This window comes from Globicephala melas, unplaced genomic scaffold (genome assembly GCF_963455315.2).
Source record: "Globicephala melas unplaced genomic scaffold, mGloMel1.2 SCAFFOLD_226, whole genome shotgun sequence".
NCBI classification, from domain to species: Eukaryota; Metazoa; Chordata; class Mammalia; order Artiodactyla; family Delphinidae; genus Globicephala; species Globicephala melas.
Window position 1 is genome coordinate 430,426 of NW_027207398.1, and position 6,000 is coordinate 436,425.

Consider the following 6,000-nt stretch of genomic DNA (forward strand, 5'->3'; position numbering starts at 1 on the left):
TTAATTTGTTTTCTTAAATGGACCATACTTTTCCATGTCTTTGTATACCTTGTGAGTTTTTTGGTTGAACATTTGGCTTTCAAATATTGTAATGGGGTGTCTATGGAAATCAGATTCTCCCACTTTCCCAGGGTTTTCTGGGCTTTGGATTGTTGAAGGCTGTAGTAGTCTGTTTGTTTAGGGACCTTTCCAAACTAGTTTTGCAATGACTGTACCCCTTATCGTATGTAGGCACTGAAGTCTCTGTTCCTTCAGTTCATGTTTAGCTAATGTTTTGACAGAGATGTCCTTGAATTCCTGCACCTAAGACAAACAAAAACAAATATACACAAGCACATCCACATGCACACTCAAAACCACACACCTCTCCCCATTGTGCAGATTGCTGGATCACTCCTTAACATTTAGCTGACCTGCACTGAGTTCAGGGCTCAGCCCATGGTAAAAGCTTAGAGACTCCTCTGGTGTTTTCAGAACATGCATCTTATCTTGAGTATGCATGTGGCTTTCTTAATTTCTCTGGACACATGTGTACTTTTTGTATGTTCTAAGTTCCCAAAGAATCTCCCCCAACTTTTGCTCCTGCATCTTATATGGTCTATTGTATTTCAATGCACAGTCTTCTGCCTCAGCCATCTGTGCTTTGTTAGTTCACCTTGCACTTTTTTTGAGCAATGACCGCTGCTTTTCCAGACTGTGTTCCAGGTTAGCTAAGACAGAGATAAGCATCTTGTGTCAGTCCTTCAGGTAGCTCCCAGACAGGTTAGAACAGATACACATAATAATCCGAGAGTATGGGCTCTTCTGCTCCCTCCTGAAGCAGGATTGAGGGCCCCATACTACGAATGGTCTGCTGCTACTTTAAGACTATCACTGCATTAAGACCCCACCACTTTAAGACCATCACTACACTAAGTGTAGATGGGGCAAGGGCAAGTAAAAATGCCACAAAGCTTTCCTGCCATTTTCAAATTGCCCCTTCCCTGGTTCAGTATGTGTTTGGTTGCTGTAAATCTTTGCCTGATTTCAGGACTAAGAGAAACTCAAGGAATGCCACAACAAGAAACAGTATAATCAAAGTCTCAGATGCCAAAAGACAGAGAAAGAATCTTTACTCCCAAAGGAGAAAGAAAAAACAAACTTGTTACAAAGCAGGGATCCTCAAAAAGGTTCATAGCTAATTTCCTATCTGAAACCAGGGAAGAGGCCAGACATATTTAAAGTGCTGAAAGAAAAAAATTGTCCACCAAGAATTCTATATTTGGCCAAACTGGTTTCAAAACTTAGGGAGAAATTAACACATTCCCAGATGAACAAAGGCTGAGGGCGTTTGTTTTACAACTTCCTACCACTGCCCTATGACAAATGCTAAATTGAACCTTCAGGTTGAAATGAAAGGACACTAGACAGCAACTCGAAGCTGTATAAAGAAATAGAAATCTCCAGTAAAGATAAATACATGGGCAGATACTAAAGCCAGTATTGTGCTACTGGCTTGTAACTCTACTTTTTATTTCTTACATGATTGAAAAAACAAATGCATAAAATAATCATAAATCCATGTTATTGGGCTCACAAAGTATAAAGGTGTAATTTGTGACAACAATAATGTAAGGAGGATGAATGGAACTGTAGAGGAACAGAGTTTCTGTGTGCTATTGAAGTTGGTTACAATTCAAATGATACTGGTTGAACTTTAGAAGGGTAAATGTAATATTCTTGATAACCACAAAGAAAATATCAATAGACTTTATGCAAAAAGAAATGAAAAAGGAATCAAGAGTTCACTACAAGAAAATCGGCTAAGCACAGAAGAAGTCAGTAATGGAGTAAATGAGGGGCAAAAAATGCATAAGACATACAGAAAACAGCCAGGAAACAGACAGAATTAAGTTCTTCCTCATCAGTAATTTTTGAAGAAGTGGATTAAGCTCTCCAATAAAAAGATAAATATTGGCAGAGTGGACCTTAAAAACATCCATAATCCAAGTATATGCTGTCCGCAAAAAACTCACTTGATATCAAGAGACACAAGTTGGTTGAAAGTTAAAGCACAGAATAAAATATCCCATGCAAATAGTAACAAAAAGAAAGAAAGAGAGAGAAAGAAAAAGGAAGGAAGGAAGGAAGGAAGGAAGGAAGATAGATCTGGGATGGCTACGTTAATATCACACAAAATAAACTTTAAATCAAAAACTATCACAAGAGGAAAATGAGGACACTATATGTTGATAACAAGTTCAATCTATCAAGAAGATATAACAACTATAAACATATATGTACCAAACATCCCCCAAATATGTGAAGCAGACATTGACAGAATTGAAGGAAGAAATAGATAGTTCTAAAATAATAGTTGGAGATCAATACCTTGCTTTCAATAATGGATTAACACATCTAGACAGAAGATCAGTAGAGAGGTTAGGGGACTGAATAACACATTTAACCAACTAAACCTAACAGCCATATATAGATCACTCCACTCAACAACAGCAGAATACACATTTTTCTCAAGTACACATGGAACATTCTCCAGGAAAGACCATATGTTACGCCACTATACAAGTACCAATACATTTTTAAGAAACTGAAATCATACAAAGTATCTTCTTTAGCCACAGTGAAATGAAGGTAGAAATCAATAACAGAAACATTGGTAGCCATTTCCCATCATGCCTGCCACACATGATATAAAGCAATGAAGGGGAAAACATACTTGACCATTTAGAAAAGTGGCAAAGAGGACATACCATTGACACAGAGTGTGTGCTGTTTCCCGTTGTCAGAGATAGAAATAAATTAGCATCATTTATTCATTAGTGTGTTAATTTCTTGGTCAATCATTGCGCAGCCAGTGTTTCTGCCTGATGGGAAGTTTTCCTATACTCAGTGTTGAGTGGAGACAACCTTGAAAGGGACATTTAAAAGGATTATACTGTGATGGGCTTAGCAGTACCCTTCCTCCTATGCCAGTATTTAGGCTGGGGTATTTCCATGTAGTGTGTACAATCGTAGGCCCCAGGTCACCAGAATTTAGTTGGATTCGTTTTGTTAATACATTCCCTCAGTACTTTGTCTTTTATTTGACTGTTGCATTTACTTCATTCTTTATTACCACTGCAAAACAACTTTGTTTCCTGTTCAGATGCCAAAAAATGGATATCAATACCTCCTGAGTTTTACACATCACAGGTCTGTTTTACATATCAGAGACAGAGACAGCAACTATTTCCAATGACTTTGAGACATGCTTTGAAAATGCGATTAACATGTGGAGTGTTGAAATGTGTGTCGAGCTCATTATACTTGCTCTAAAAGGTTTCAAACTGCAAAGATTTAAAAATCTTTATCTTTGAATAGTTTTCCTGTGCTGTCCCTTTGTGTCAGACTGTTAATGTGCAGTCTGGAACCTTCAAATAATATGGCTTTGTAACCAATTATTTTCATGTTGTTTTATCCACAGAGAATCTTTTTTTAATAAATTTATTTATTTTTGGCTGTGTTGGGTGTTTGTTGCTGCACATGGGCTTTCTCTAGTTGGGGCGAGTGGGGGTTACTCTACATTGTGGTGTGCGGGCTCCTCATTGCTGTGCCTTCTCTCGTTGCGGAGCACGGGCTCTAGGCGCTAGGGTTTCAGTAGTTGTGGCAAGTGGGCTTCAGTAGTTGTGGCTCAGTGGCCCTAGAGCACAGGTTCAGTAGTTGTGGCGCACGGGCTTAGTTGCTCCGCGGCATGTGGGATCTTCCCAGACCAGGGCCCGAACCAGTCCCCTGCACTGGCAGGAGGATTCCCACCCACTGTGCCACCAGGGAAGTCCCCACACAGAGAATCTTAAGGTCAAAACATACAACTCGATTAACTACACTTCCTCCTGTTTACATTTCCCTCATCTTTTCTTCATCTTCTGTCTATGTTTCCTTGGCCCTGTTTATATTAAGTGCTTTTGCCATTATATTTGATTGTCTGTATTCCGGTGAGTTACCACAATGCTTTATGAGACATGGTAGGATATAAATGCATTTTTTATATATATATATATATATATATATATATATATGTGTGTAGTTTGCTTGAATGCAGTGTTTTTTGTTTTCTGTACTGAATTCATTAGCATGGGTCGGTATAAAATTTAGCATAGGTCAATATGTAATTTGTAAACTACTAAGGTCTTAAAAGTGAGGAATTAAGTCTTTTAAATTTAATTATTTATTGTAAAGAGCAGAATAGCATACATAAACAGGTGCCTAAGGAAAATTTGTATTCTAATATGGAACTCTCATGAACACTTTTTTTTTCTTCTAATGGTATGATAGTAGGCCATTTGATTATTTCTATTTTTATGGCTTTAACTTTAGAACAATGAAATATTTGTAAATTTTAAAAAGTATTTTTCTTTATTTGATGCGGGTGGGATACTGGAGAAATGAAAGGTCAAACACCTATTGAGGAATCCATACTTGTCTATATATTGTGTACTTTTATTTCAATAACTGATTTAAAATTCCTAAAAGGATGCTATAATAAGTTATTATGCCATTTTACAGACTGAATTAAGTGAATTTCAGGGAGGTATGAAACTTGCCTAAGGTTATCCAGCTGCCAAGCGGTTGGAGTGAGAATTAAATCCAGTTATACCTATCGCCAAAGTTTCTGCTCATCTTTTATATCATCCACTTTTAATAGCCAATGCTTTCCTGCTTACAAATATGACTGAGGTTTCCAGATAGTCAACATTCCTTTGTAATCAGATAGAAAACTTACTGTTGATTCTCTAAAGACATATTCCTTTTCCATTAAGTGCCTTTAGTTGTTCAAATAATACTTCCAGACAGTAGTAATCATACAGCTGGAGACTAAGAACAGAACTCGGGGATGTGTCTAGCAGTCAGTAAAGACCAACTGGGCTCACTGATGATATTTACGGTCATTTCCTCTAGACTAACATAATCTTATTAATAAGACCCTAATAATTCACAGTATTGCCCTTGCCTGATTGTTTGTTCTTCTCCCTCTATCACTCTCTCTTTCCCCATATTATTATTATTTTTGGCAATTTTTGGTGAATTAAATTCAGGGATTAGTATTCAGGAGTACTAGTCACAAAAGCAGAGAATCTTAGCTCACCAAAGGAAGAAAATAGAGAAAAAGTATAAATTATATGAATACACACACATACACACATGTGCCAACTATATGCTGCACTTCTCCAAAATCTATTCAGTATCTGCACATTTACTGTATATTAGCAGTAAAACCAGAAATGAGCGTAATGCTCTGTTTACAAGGCACAGAAAAGAGACCCAAATATGGAAATTACTAGCAATGAGAATGGGGAAGAAAGACTACAACAAGGAATGTAGATGATATTTTTGCTTCCTAGCTATGATGCCAAATATTGAACTTTCAACTTGAGACAAGGAGGCCATAAAAAGTTGTATTAGTTTCCTAGAGCTGCCATGACAAAGTACCAGAGACTGAGGAGGTTAAACAACAGAAATTTACTCACTCACAGGTCTAGAGGCTAGAAATCTGAGATAAGGTGTCAGCAGGATTGATTTCTTCTCAAGTATCTCTTCTTGGTTTGTAGATGCCATGTTTTCCTTTTGTCTTCACATGGTCTTCTCTCTGTGCATGTCTGTGTCCTAATATTTTCTTTTTATAAGGACACCAGTCATATTGGATTAGAGCCCACCCATTTGACCTCAGTTACCTATTTAAGGGCCTTATCTCCAAATACAGTCATATTACGAGGTATTGGGGGTTAAGACTTCCACATATTAACTTGAGCAGGACACAATTCAGCTGATAATAGAAGATAAGAGTAATTTAAGCAAGTAAGTAACTATTGTTTACAGTGAGTTGCTTAAGGATATGAATTTACTCAAGAAAAACAAGAAGAAATTACATAACACTGTACGTTATACAAAGATATTAAATTAATCATCATAACATCCTGTGAGATGGGCATTAAATTAGACTAAGCAAGATGAAGCAACTTATCC